Here is a 15,053-nt window from a genome sequence, read left to right on the forward strand (position 1 = left end):
TTCAGTCCCCTTGGGCAAGATACTGAACCCAAAATTGTCCCTGGTGTGTGACTGGGTTGATGCGGCTTCCATTGTAAAGCGCTTTGAGTAATTGAAGTCCATTAACTACAGGTCAAAGAGTTTCTTCATAAATATTCCCCTTTAGACTGAGTCCAAAACACATTTACTATGATGTATTGGACTGTTTGTGGTTCACCCCTAGCCGTCAAACTGAAACTGCCTCATACTACAAGAATCCATCCCACCTTCCATGTCTGTCAGTTAAAACCAATATCTTCCAGACCTCTTTGCCCCCCTCCCTCCTGTGTGTACCTGTCTGGGGCATACAGTTCATCCTCCTACTGATTCACCTGCACACCTGTTGCTCATTTAACTATCAACTCACCAGAATCCTGCAGTAGTTAAAACTCTGGTCCTTAATTCTGAAAGTGGTACAGACGCTACGGCCCACTCACCTCGTCTCACTAGTATTATTCTCTACTGTAATTGTCTGATGGTGGCTAATACCCTGCCTGCTTCAGTGCTGTGCTCTGTCAGTTGTGTTTTCTGAAGACCTACCCTGCTGCTCCTGCTCATTTTACAGGGGTTTCCTTTCATTTTTCACCATCTGTTGTGTAAATATTTGACTTAAATCCGCAGAATGTGAAATGTACCAAAGAAACCTCAGTCACATTCACATGAATGAGGAAAGTGTTCTGAGAGTTTGGACACCACTGTATAGTGCACACATCAGGATACATGCATTCACACGTGCACACACATACACACACAGCAGGTGTTCAAATCACAATATACTGCACCAAATGCAGCAAACACATCACACACACATCCATGCATTATGTAAAGCGATGATGTGCCTAAGGTTGTGTATCAGATGCCAACAGGCATGCACACACATATGAATCAGGAGCACACATTCGCTCTCTCTCTCACTCTCACTCTCTCACACACACACATACACACACAGGGGGGGGGGGGCAGAAATAGGGGGGGTATGTCTGCTCAGTCTTCACTGTGTCAGTGGACTTTGCCCTCAGGTCTTTCTGTCTGGAGCCGCTCAGTAAACAAGTCTGAAACATAAAGGAGGGAAGGAAATAAAAACCTGAGCGGGCTATCAGCCATACTTGAACATGACTCAGCTCACACAGTTCACACACTGTGACTCATGACTCATCTCACGGTCACAGTGTTGTCAAAGGAATCCCTGACAAAATTTTTACACTCACGCTGATAAAAATCAGATGAAATCCAAACCAAAGTCTACAGACGTCTTCAAGTTTTACCCAAACAGCTAAAACTGTGACGACTCCGGAGCACAGTGCAACATCAGTTGGCCCCTACTAGAGAAATATTCAGTCAAGGAGATAAAAGCCTTCTTCTCAGCATCACCCTGGATCCTGAAAACAGGGCTGTTTGTGAGCAGACACATGTTTAATGGCTTCCCTTCATCCAGCAAATGTTTGAGAAAGCACAGACGTGTGTCTGCGCAGTGTCGGCCCAGAGACGGGACAACGGGGATAAATCTCACAAGAGGAGAGGAGAGCGACGCAGAGCTGTTCCCTTCCACCTCAAATACAAGTGAGTTTTTCTGAAACCGCTGCCATGCCTCTGATAACACACGTAAAGAGACAGTGGTTGAAAAGAAAATGACATCATGTTTCCTTCAGCCTTCATTCTGTGTGAAAGATCCACTTTACTGTTTGTACCAAACTGCTGACTTAACTTCTCTACAGTGCAGTTTATTCTTATTCGAGCACAGATGTGGAGTCAGAGCTGATGCTGAAAGTCCTGAACAAAAATATTATTTCCTGAGCGGCAGGAGGAAGACAAGAGAAAATAAATCTGTTTGTATAGAGATAATTCATTTTACCACTGTGACTCCACTTTGACAGTTTTATAGTTATAGCAAAGAGCATAAATAGATGGATTTCATAACGACCCTCATGTTACTCAAATGCTCCAGCTGCTTTATGTGTGCAAATAAGTATATAAAAATGACTTTATAGTGGAGTGAATGTTAACTATTAAAATGAGGAAATCAGGTGAATTTTGTCTTCACTGTTGGACTGATTTACCTGATGTCCTACTCGGCCTTTAGCCCAGTGGGGGCTGGAGTTATCTGACACTGCATCGGACTGGGCGTAACAATAACTGGACTCAGCCTGTAAAAACCTCACTAGCTGCTCTACATATAATTGTATGTATGTTCAAATACATTATTTACACATATTCCATGTATATTGGCTAGACAGGTGAAAGTTTGCTGGACCAGACGCAGAGTGAACAACATCTCAGCTGTGAACTGTCAGTCAGCTGAGTGAGCGATGCCGTCACTGATTGCCTCTCCACCCCCCACACCCTCCTGGCTGAAACATCTTTCATCCATTTACACGGCCTCTTGGCTTCTCGATGAGCGTCATGCAGATGAGCTCAGACTCTGAAGTTGATTTGATGAGAAGAGATTTAACACTGTAAGATCGACATGCGTCTCAGCAGTAGAACGGAGATGGCGACGGGGATGGAGAGGTCAGAATGTCAGCTGAGAAGTGAGAAGTGACGGAGCTGACACTGCTCAGCTGTTGCTCGTCTCGTATTCAAATTCATTTCAAACTTTCAGACATCAACGAGAAAAGTAAAAGCACGTGAGGAAAAACCCCACAGCCTGGTAAGAGAGAGTTCTTCCTCTTCCGCTCATTGTGAACTGTTGGTTTCTCTCTATAATATTCTCAGGTCTTGACCTTTCCCTGTAAAGTGCCCTGAAATAATGTATGTTATGATTTGGCGCTATACAAATAAAATAGAATTGCATTGGAATGGTTTCAGGCACTTTGTCAATGTCCTCTCTGGAAATCACACAAGAAAATAAAAATAAAAAAGCCCAATAAATTCAGTTTTCCAGCCGGCCAAAAAAAAATGTTTCCATCACCTTGAAAATTTGAAATGGTGATGTAGCACTTTATATTATTATGAATTCAGATGAAAGGGTGAATGTGTTCACCTCGCTGGAACCGTGGCGAGGTCTGCGTCGCTGAGTTAGCTGGATTTGACATTTTAGCCTTTTAATGCTAAACTGAAAGAGCTGATACGTTCGTTTTGGATTCCAGGGTTCTGATCATATCATACAGTCCGCATCACAAATAATACACATCTGAGTTTATACCATAAATATGTGGAGCAACAAAACCCTCCTTTCTAACACTTGTCTCCCAGAGGACTTTGGCTTTTTGCTTCACGCCCGGCAGTGCTTTCAGTTCCCCGTTCATCCATCTTGCATGAACGATGCTTGTCCCGATCGCAATTACCATCCAGATTTATGGCCGTTTCCATAGTCATAATGGTTCCCATAACTCAGGAAAGATGGTCCTACAGTGGATGTAGTCATTTGCATCTATCCGTTTTCATAGTAATGTGTATAGATTTGTAGACTTGTATTTTGCCGGTGACCTCATTCTCAACTTTTGCATTTTGTCAGCTGATCGTCCAGAGGAGCTGTCACACGGCTGCTGCCCTCAGATACTTGTTTGTTTCCTGAGGATAATGTAGCAGCACAGAGAAAAAGAGGGAGGGAACCAAGTCCGTGATTTATTATGGCAGCTGTGGTTATTAGAGTGAATATTTACTGGAGATGTACCACTGAGAAATGTCACTGTGTTGCTGTTGCTGCTGTCCTTTAAAATATATTTACACACACAATAAGAGACTTTTGCCCAAAATAAAACTAAAAGTCATTCAGAATTGTAAAAGTAAATTGTCAGGTGAAGTAAAAGTGATAATCTGGAAAACCTTTGGTGCGATAACAGGATCTAAAGATCTGATGCTATCGGATCTTTTATCAGACCTTTTATTTCTTTGTTCTTTTTATTAGCAAAGAGGAATGCAGAAAACATTAAGGTAGCAGTCTTCTCTTCTTCAGCTCGCACCTCCATCAGTTTCACCAGTTCAAATGACAAGAATCAACAAGTAAAACGAAGCATTTTGGCTTCATTTTGTCTGTGAGTCTCAGTAACAGCTGTTTCAGCGTGGTTCCCTGCACAGGTCTGCGGCTGCGCTCATTAGCAGGTTTAAAATGAACACGAGTTAATTAAACAGGTCTACAGAACTGCTAATGGCTCTGTGAGGCTGTAGACTAGACTGTTCTTTGAGGTAACTGCTAACATTAGCATGCTAACATGATCACAGTATTGGCGCTAATGTGATGATGCTAATTAAGCAATATCACACGAGAGGGAGTCATGTCCTGAATATCAGCACAATAAGAAGACGAATCACAGCCGTGCTGATCTTCAGATCATCCCCCCCCCACCCACTCACCCCCCCCCCCCCGTGATGTCGCTTTATACAACAGTTCTACAAGCGCCATATTAATAATAAGCAACAATAAATTATGATTTGTTTGTTTATTTCATCATTTATTTGGCTACACCAACACAAACAGTTCTGCAACTGGACTGTTGCTAAGCAACACATGTTTTCCTGACCTGACTATATCACATGAGCGCACCTGTGTGCGCTGAAGTATCCAGGCTTCTCCCCTTCATCCCCTCCTGACCGCCACACATCAGTTCATTCAAATGTTACTTGTGGAAATATTTTCATCTTTGCAAAGTTTGTTACAAACTAAGAGCGATAACGACCGTTAATGTAGCGCTAATTAACAGTTAACAGAACACCTGTAAAGTGGAGTGATGCATGTAGTTAAAAGTCCCAGTGCTGTCGTAACATAACATTTGCTAATGAATACAAAGTACAGCTGAGGCTGATGTGAATGCCATGAAAAGTCAGAGGATCACCAGAGTTCTTACATTTCATCCTGAGGCGGCGATAAATGTGCGAAAACCACACGTCACAGTCCGGCCAAGCCAGTTTACCAAAGAACAAAAATGTCAACCTCAGGGTGGCAACAGGAGACATCAGAGGATCCCAAAACTCAGTAGGATTCTTCCTCTGGGGACAAAGAATGTTTGTACAAAATTTAAGGCCAAAACCTTCCTGTAGTTGTTGAGGTATTTCAGTCTGGACCAACAACACCATCCTCAGACCTGCAGCTAAACATTCTCAACTCACAACTCAATCCCCCTGCAGCTCTGGTGTTTGCAGATTGCATTAATATTAATTAAAACTTCTTGTCCATGTGGTTGATAAAAAAATAAAAACTAAAAAAAAAAAAAGTAGATACTGTGTGTGAATCTGAAAATGTCAGACTTTTGCTCTCTACAATAAGTGGACAGACAGTTGTGTCAGATTTGTCACCAAAAAACCAAGCCAATAGTGAAGCTGCTTGACTTATGGCTTCTAGTAGATAGACAACAAAAACTATACAATTATATGGAAATATAAGGAAATAATAATAATAATAATAATAATAATAATAATAATAATGATATAAATGATTTGCTCTAAACTTTCTCTGTTACTTCTACCTGTGTATTGTGTTTGGCTGCATGTGTGTGTATGAAAAATCACCCTGTGGAAACACTGTGGGGGGAAAATCAGTGAGTGGAAACACACTCATTAAAGCTGTTTGTGAGGGAGTGTGAGTGTGTTGTGTGATGCCCCAGGGTTGTGCTCAGATGGTGTTCGGTTACTAACCCTACACACACATGCATACCGCGCACACACACTGTGTGTCCCATGATGCACTTGTGTCCACACAGGCCTGATCAGTACAAACTACTCATCCACATACTCCCTGCGCAATAATTACAGTAGATGAGTCATGGCGAAGAAGGGAAACACTGTCAGAGGTCACACTCTGATTATAGAACTATAGCTTGACAAAAATAATCATGATCTAAAGCCACTATGTGCAACGTGAAAATCCCTGACTTTGGCACCCCAGAGTTGTTGCATTTAAAAAGACAACACTCATTTTTCTACAAACAAAATATTACACCATAAGAATAATTTTAAACATGCTGCACTCACCCAAAATTCTGCAAATATCTATCTAAAGTTTGCTTTCTTCAGACACCATAAGATACTGGTCATACCACGCCACATAAGGCTGGAGCAGCAAAGCGTGTGCGTGTGCTGAAATGAGTCCGGGTGTGTTCTGTAGGTTTTTCTGACACAGCCTTGCTGCTCTAAAGCCCCCGAGTATAGTGTTTAACTGTGGTACCCCCCCGTGGTAGTAAAAGAGGCACTGTGCCAGACAGCAATGACCGCCGCGTGTCAAAGCGAGCGCTACCTATACATACAGCATATACACAGACATATACAGCTGTCTCCATCATCTACTTTTGGAGCATTTAGCTAATCCGATGGGTCAAGTGTGAGCAGAGCGGTTTCACACACAGGATGTTACAGTAATGAAACACGGGATCTTTCAGTTATAGGTCAAGTCTCTCTAATCACTGATGTATTTTATTTATCTGAGGCAGGGCCAGACTGACATCACAGGATTCAGTTACTCTTTTATTGGCTTTATTGGAAATGAAGTGACCTAAGAGCCTTTCATTTCTAACCTGACTCCTCGGGTTCCTGAGAACCCGCTGCCTTCGAAGGGTCTTAATGTGGGAAATAACACAGTATGACTGTCACTTTTCCACTCAGCTACCGCCTGAACGTAACAGAGTCAAGTCTGAGCTGCAAAATATATCAAGCCAACCGCCTTAGGCTTTAAAATCTGATATTTCACTCTCCTCTCCTCCTTGTCTGGCATTTCATGGAGAACCTGTTTGCTTCTGCAGCACCCTCTGGGCTGGCCAGCTTGACCTGTAATGAAACCTGCCTCATCCTGCCTTAAGAAGCTGCCCCCCCCCCCTTTAAGAATTTCTGTCCCGTGATGATGTAAATGCTGTTTTAGAGGATTTTAATTTTGTGTGTAGAAACCTTTTCCCCATTTCAAGCCTGTTCAGTTTAAATTGTGTAAGTACTTGCAGCTGCCAGCGAGTACGTGGCTGTCATCAGCTTGTGTATCTCTGCAGACCTTGCACAGGTATATGTCCGGCAGTCACACATGCTTACACTTAAACAGACAACACAAACACAATAGTGCACTTTCAATAAGTGCACAATGCTAAGAAAAACGGACTGACCATTGAAGGAATGGTGAAAATCAAGTCAAGTGGCCAGTCACGAGTCAAACCTGACATTAACAATCTCTCATGGTAGATCAAAGTAATGATAGTGATAGTTGTCTGCTCATCCGTGGGTGGATTGCAAACAAGTTGCTAACCACTAATTCGGGCCTGTAAAACAAACATGGACGAGAAGTTGTAGCTCACTGCCGACTGACGGCATAGCAACGTTATATTTACATCCCAACAGCCCAAAATAATGGGAATTATGTTCTGCAAATGTCAATGTGTTCTCTACATGTGGAGCAGACACATTCCATCTGTGCACACATCGCTAACTAACCTCAGGGCGGCTTACTTTAACATTAATAACTTAAACACTGTAAAGATGCTAATAGTTAGCTAATAGTCAGAGTTTTGATACAAGTACAGATAAAGTCTCTCATCCCTGACATTACTGGAATACGTCCACATCATAGAGTTCATTACGCATTATCTAATATTGATCGCTCTGTTCGGTGTGTGTAAAGTGTGAGACCAGCAGAGCTTCTACATCCCGTTCCTGATGAATGTCTGTATGTGGAGGGAAAGGTCTACAATAACCCCGTCTATCCCGCCTATGGCAATTATGAATTTGATCTATTAGTAAGTGCTGAAAGAAGCAGACAATCTGTCAGCTCACTGGACCTCAGTCAGCAGAGAGAGGGAGGGCCTCCAGTGACTGAACTGTTTCACTCTGCTGATCCAGATCAAGTTCTTCTGTAATCATCCCCTCATGCAATCAGACTGAAGCTGCATTACACACTCATTAGTCATCATCTTTGTATAATAACTTAATGTAAGGGACCAAATGTGTAGGATTTAGGAGGCTCTGAATGGAATATGATGTTCATAATTATGTTTTTATTCACATATAATCAGCTGAAACTAAGAATCATTGTGTTTTTGATAGTTTTGAATGAGCCCTTCATATCTACAGTGCATTTGGAAAGAATTCAGACCCTTTCAATGTTTTCACATTTTGTTATGTTGCAAGCCTTATCCCAAAATAAAGAAAATATTACAAAGAAATAAAAACTGACATAAGTATTCAGACACTTCAGGTTCCTCCATTTCTCTGGATCATCTCCGAGATGTTTTTCTACAGCTTGACTGGAGTCCACCTGTGGTAAACTCAGCTGATTGCACGTGATGTGGGAAGACACACACAGCTGACACTGCAGACCAGAGCAGAAACCATGAGGAGGAAGGAGCTGCTGCAGAGCTCAGAGTGGGGAAGGAGACCACAACATTCTGCTGTCGGGAACCTTCAGTGGCTTCTATCATTCTTAAATGGAAGAAGTTTGAAACAACCTTCTTCAGTCATCCTGACTGAGCTCCACAGACGCTGTGTGGAGATGGAGAAACTTCCACAAGTATTACTATTGGTGTGATTACTGCTTGCTTTGCTGCCCCCAAGTGGCCAGAAAATCTATTAATGCTGCTTTAAACTAATGAAAGACCCCTCTAATGAAAATCAAATGTTTAACCTAGAAATATGATGAGTGAAATAATCATCATCACCATGACTGAGTGTCTCCACCTTGAGCTGCAGTAATGACAGTCTCATAAACACAGATTCAGACAGCCAGGGTTTCACATGTCACAAACCTAAGGAACCAATCCTGTCAACCTGTGGGGACGGGGGGCGGGGCTAAATAAACCTGAAATCTTGTCAGTACAGAGAGAGAGAGTTAGCATTAGCACAACCACTAACACTGTGTCAGCCACTGCCAGTTACAAGCTAACAAATAACATAAACAAATAAAAGATGCTAACTATGCTAACCGCTCTGATCCGTCTGCTAGTCTCAGGTTCTGGTCTCAGACTCCTCTGAGTCTGGGTCTGACTGAGGCTCAAACATGTGGCTGAGTCTCTCTGATGTTTCCTCCTCTAACCATCTTGATACTCTCTGCTCTTTCACCTGTCCACCTGCAGCCAGCAGGTGGTGGGCGGGGCTCAAGGCCTGATCCAGGTTTCTCAATCAGGAAGTGAGAGGAGATGAGCTTCAGACCCAGTTTGTATGTGTGAAAACATGTTAAACTAAATATGAATCATAGCAGAGGATTTTAAAACATGACTGCAGGAACATTGTTTTTTATTTTATTTTGAGTGGATGGATAATGTCTTAGCAAATTATTTAATCAAATTATAACAGCATTTTGGTAAAGTTATTATAAACGTCTATTATAATTCCAGTGGCACACCCTCTATAAACAAGAGAAAATCCTAGTTCTGAAATAAGTCATATGTAAGATGTTGCTTTGTTGAGAAAGTCCACTGGTCACAAAGAGAATAAATCACTGCAGCCACATTTCAGTGGCATTTTATTAGGTGAAAATATACACCCATACACTCTGTTCCCTGAGAGGGCTCCTGTGCTCCATGTCTGCTCTGTTAACTGCATTAGCCCCAGTGTGGCAGCCAGCTGATGAATAGCCAGCAGTAGGTGTTAAGTAACATGTTGGGGGAGAGCGGGTCCTGGGCATCCATCATAATCATCACCGCCTGGGGAGGTCTGTTCTGGATGCTGATGCTGAGTTGGTTGGCTCTAAGCTGTGGAGAGGTGGGCTCGCAGAAACAAAGCCTGTGGGGTTTTTTATTCCAAAACACAACCCTAACCCTAACTTATCAACCTCCACGCAATTACACTATTACACTATTTTGTAATCATTTTCTCCAAGGGAGGACAGTAGGACATGGATACAAGATACACCAAACTGGTGCCCAAATATTTCTAAATTACATGTTTAGTTTTTAAAAGAAATCTATTGACAGTTTAAACCCTTACAGCTCCATATTTTCCTCTTCTCCTGTGTTTTATTTGAAGTGTTGCTCCATAAGAAGATATATTTGTGGTTTTAAGAACCAAAAAGCTTCTCAGTGTAGTTTTACATCTTCTCTCTCAGGCTTCTCTCTGGAGCTCTAGTGACAACAGGTCGGTGAGCCAATCAGAAGAGAGGAGGCTCTGAGTCTCTCTTCTGATTTGCTGACTGTTTTCTGAGTGATCCAATAAAAATATAGCAGCTTTCAGGTAAACACTCAGAGAAACCAAATCCTGCAAGGGTGGATGGTGGGTCCAGGTGGGCGGGGCTTGGGGCCTGGCTGAGAGCGGTGACTGCTTTGTTGTGACATCACAAAGTTCTAGAAGTCCTGACGGCTGGTTTTAAGGCTCAGTTTCTGAATACAAGCTGTGTGTAATTCTCTGTGGACTGAGGCTTTGATACTTTCACAGTATTAATATTGAACCTAGACCTGATCTATAATCAAACAACACATGGACATCTACCTTTAGACTGTATGGACCTTTAAAAAGTGGGGATACATAGGATTCCAAAGTGGAGAACTGAAATGCTTGCCTAATTGCTTTCAGCATCAAGTAACTATTTTGGAAACTTTTAGAGGAAACTAAAATTGTCTCGGTATTTTGCATGATCGGATTAAAATTTATTAGGGGTCTAAGATTAGGGGTTGAAATTAGCATTGGGCCCCACTGATCCCTCAGTCACCATTCTCTGGACCTTAAATCATATCACCAGACAAGAACATGCTAAATGATTCTGCAAACTCTCTACAACGTGTGCTCATTGCAACTACATACGTTTTAAGGTTGGGGAAAAAGACAAACATTAATGGCAGGTCTGTGATGGGATGTGAACTCTGGTCAGATGGAACCTGCCCACCACCCCAACTTCCTTGTACTGTGGCCCTGGTAGTGAATATATTCCTCTGGCATATTTCCAGAGCATGTATAGTTTGTCAAACCTGCATCACATGCAGCAGTAATATAATAATAATAAACCTATGCAACTGTTTGAGCTTTCAGCTGGCTCTGGCTCTGGCTCCCATTATGGTTCTGCCAGAGTCAATAAACTGAACCTAACGTGTGACTGGACCTGAGTGATGGACCAGTCAACACTGTTCATAATGTACAAACAAACTGTACAAAATAAAGTGCTGGGGTAAGAGATTTCAAAAGCTGTAACTTAAGAATAGTTATTCAGACACGAGCAAATAAAAAGATTGATAAATGCTGCTGCAGAGCCAGCGATGCATTTCTTCATTTCCTGTTTTCTGTTTTCTTTGTGCTCGACGGTGTTTATAATCTGCAGCTTGGAAAAGATACACGTGAACATACTGTACGTTATGATGTGTGTGTGCACGAAATGAAACTCACACTCTCCAGCAGCAAGAGCGTGGACAGCATTCCTCATCATTTTAAAACACAATGATCATCTAGTCCCTCAGTCGAAGTTTACTCACAGCTCTGGACTGATGCACGAGGAAAAGCAGTGGATTCAAACTGACTATTGATTGAATATTGAATCTAAAATGTTGATTAGCTGAGCATACTTGGCAGTATGGATGTACCTATCTCAGTGAATAATAACCATCATGTTTACAGCCAAGCATAGTATAAATATTGTTTCAGATTTGAAGATGGTTTCCATGGCTCCCTGGTAAGAGGGCTCTTTAGCAGACTTTGGCTTGGGGCCGCAGGCAGGTCAGGACCGGCTCTGTGCTATGGTGCATGGCACACAGCAGAAACACCACCTACTGTTATGAAGAGTCATCATTATTTAGAATTACCATGCATATACACATGAGACAAAACTCATTCACATACTGAAAACCACACACACACACATACTAATAAAAATGTGCTCATATACACAGCTGAATATGTCCTCTCTCATAAACGCAAATGAATCCAAACTCATTGACTGAATCATTGACATACACACATCTGAAAACCTTTTCATGTGTGTATGTAAAAGCTTTTCCCTTGTATGTGTGAGGTTTTCAGTGTAGTATGTGAATGAGTTTGTTCCATATGTGCATATGCATGGTAATTGTGAATAATGTCCTCGATGGCCCCTCATACTCTGCTAACTCAGAAACATTAAAGTAAAGGAGATGGATTTGTCCAGAGCCGGATTCAGATGGGAGCAGGTAATAACTGTTGACCATTCACAGCCATCAATCAAGAAAAGGTATTCAAATCAAATAATGTCATTCAGCAACCTTTTTATGAGGAGTAAAATTTGAAGAAGTAGATCTTTTAAAAAAAAAAAAAGGTACACAGCACTAAACACCAGACCTTTTCCATGGCAGACATTTTGACATGTAGCAGGAAAAGCACAGGTGGAACTAACAGCCCCCCAATTAACAATGGCTGCATCCCATCGTCAATCTACTGTATTCATATGAACAATGGGTTAGATGACTGTAAGCAATTACGGTTTGGTTCTCATCAGCCCTCTAACTAAGGAGCTAATGGCTAGTTAGCAACTAGCATTTAGCCGTTAAAGAGCCTTTTTGGTCTTTTTGAGGAAATTAAAACTAAACTAAACTAAAAGGGGAATTATTAACGGATGTAGGCCTACATTTGTCAGTGGACATAGACATGACAGGCAACAGTTTGCTAACTTGTCAGGTACATCAACTTTATAATATGTAAAAAGTAAAACAAGTGGAATAAACCCATCGTTAATGTCATTAGTTTCATCTGAGGTTGCTTTTAGTGAAATATCCTTGTGTAGTTTGTGACGCCTGACTTCACTATGAATTCATCTAGATTGATCTTAGCCAGAACGACAGGTGAATGACTTTTATTCTACAAATTAAACTATGCATTCAATTTAAAATAAAAATAACAGTGTAGGAACATAACATAGCTTTTCTTGTGAGCATGTCTGGAGCTCCCTTACTGTCTGTGATATACGGAGGGTCTGGCTGTAAGTCTTTGTCTCCAGCACTCAAGAGACACCTCTGGTCATGTCCATAATAAGCTATCAATTTATTCACCGTCCTCCCACGGCCCCCTAATTCTGCCTTTTCTCACCCATTCGCAGATTTCTGGAATCAATTTCCCAGCTCACATAAACACAATGAAGTGTCAGCCGGCCGACGGCTCACTTCTGCAGCGGAAACGTGTCCTAGACTCTTCACATTAACCGGCTCTGTCCTGCTGTTATATCTCCTGATAGGCACCATGGAGAACGTGGTCTGTTCAGTGTAAGTCATATTTTAGACACAGTGCTCCGTTTGGTGGAGCTGATGTCTAAACTTGCCAGAAGTGTTTAATAAAAGGCAAGAAAACTCTACCTTTGTCCTCCGGAGTATTGATCTGAAGACGTGGATGAAAGTCTATACTTTCTGAGTAGTGTCTAGTAAAGTCTGCCACATTTAGCGGATATCTAGATGAACTAAATGAAGCATAGAGCAGCTTTTCCACATCTGTTCACTAAATTCCGCTCCCTCCCCTCTCTCTCTCCCTGGATCACCATTTTTCATTCTACATCTCATCTCATTTTTTGAGGTTTATTTTTAACCAAGTATGGCTTGGAATAGCTCGCATCCTGAAATGGAAATTTGGGATGAACACAATGGGAACTTGGCTCCATCACTGTCACAACCAGAGGGAATAAGTGACTCATGTTACTTCAACATAAATGAGTGCAGCCACACCAAAAGACTAAAGAAAAAAAAAAGGTGGGGGTTTGTTGGTTGGTTGGGTGGGGGGGGTGGGCAGTGAGATGGGGCGTTGGGGGGGTGGTACACTGATGTGGACATTTGCTCATATCCAAACACCTCACTGTATGAACATCTTTGTACAGCTTCTTTCCTTTTTCATTATGCAACTGTCGTTCCCGGAGTGATGAAAAGCACATGGCATTTGCTTACATGTTCCCATTATAAAGTAATAACTTCCAAGCGGGTTTCGCAGGCATAATCCAAATCAAGCCGAAGAGCGAGGCCATCAATCAAATCGTTACACCCGAAGGGGTTTTTATACCGCTACAGACAGAAACTATAACCCTGTATAAACAGACACCGCCGTCCGCAGTGTTTACATCCAGTCGGGGAGTTGGAGATGTAGCTCGGCCTCAGTCACATTACGAAACAGCTCAGTGTATCTGAAAAGGGTGAATGCTTGAAATGCAAAAAGATAGCCGTTCATCACTAACTAAAAAAGCTGCAGTCATTTAGTTTTGGACACTAAGGAGAAGAAGCTGAAAGAAAAACTTCTGTTATGTCACCTTTTAAAATTGTTATGTGCTGAGAAGACTGAAGTCATGCCAAGGGTGAAAACTTACACATGGTGGGACAGGTTCCAGCATATTTATACTTTATATACATTTTAGGCATAAACATAAATAGATAAATAAAAGATTTTTATTTCTCCACCACAGTTGTATCCTGGCTGTGTGGGGAAGATTCACCAGAGCAGTTAAAGCTGCTAAAAATAGATGAAAATGACTATAACATGAAAGGTGTCACTCCTAGAATTATCAGCCAACTCCTCAGTTCACCTGAGCTCTATAGAGCTTTTTAGCCTCTTGTAGCTCATTGTTTCGGTTTTTACGGCTCCTAACTTTACTGATTAGGTTTGATCTTAAGGCTTCCATCAGCAGCTAAACAGCAGACTAAGTTAGCAACGATCTGGTGAACATGGTGGAGCATTTAGCAGCTAAGGAGCCAGATATTTCTCTTCAGAGTCTGTGGAAACCAAAGTAGAAGGGTTTTTTTTGTAAATCCCGGCATTTACATTCATTCAGTTTTGTTTCTGGCCACCAGTATCTGGCTGTTTATCTGCTAGATGTTCCACTTTCCTCAACAGATAGTTCCTAACTGAGCTGCTGGCGTGCAGCGGGTTCATCTCTGAAAACAGCTGGAAATGCATTCTGGGCTGGACAAACCTAAACAATGAGCTACAAGAAGCAAAGAAGTTCTGTTAAGTTACAAAGACCGGCAGAGTGGGGTGATAATTCTCTGTGGATCTGCCTCCAAGAGAAACACTTTCACAGATCATTCATTGTTAAGAAAAAAATATTGATTAGCGCAGCCTTAAACCATAGACAGAGAGCTTCAGTGTGGTGTTGTCACTCAAAGACAGTAATTGCAGAGCTCTCCTTCAACCTAAAATGCAGCAAAATTACAAGCAAGCTGTCGATCTTTTGATGCTCCAATGAGGAAGCTAATGATACCTTA

The 15,053-nt window shown here is 41.8% G+C and overlaps 1 protein-coding gene across 2 annotated transcripts in view; it reads right to left on the reverse strand.

Moving 5' to 3' along the window:
* The window catches only part of pde5ab (phosphodiesterase 5A, cGMP-specific, b), an 84,225-nt gene that overhangs the window by 67,698 nt on the left and 1,474 nt on the right, over window positions 1-15,053 (reverse strand). The window lies entirely within an intron of this gene.

Source organism: Seriola aureovittata, chromosome 23 (assembly GCF_021018895.1).
Source record: "Seriola aureovittata isolate HTS-2021-v1 ecotype China chromosome 23, ASM2101889v1, whole genome shotgun sequence".
NCBI lineage: Eukaryota > Metazoa > Chordata > Actinopteri > Carangiformes > Carangidae > Seriola > Seriola aureovittata.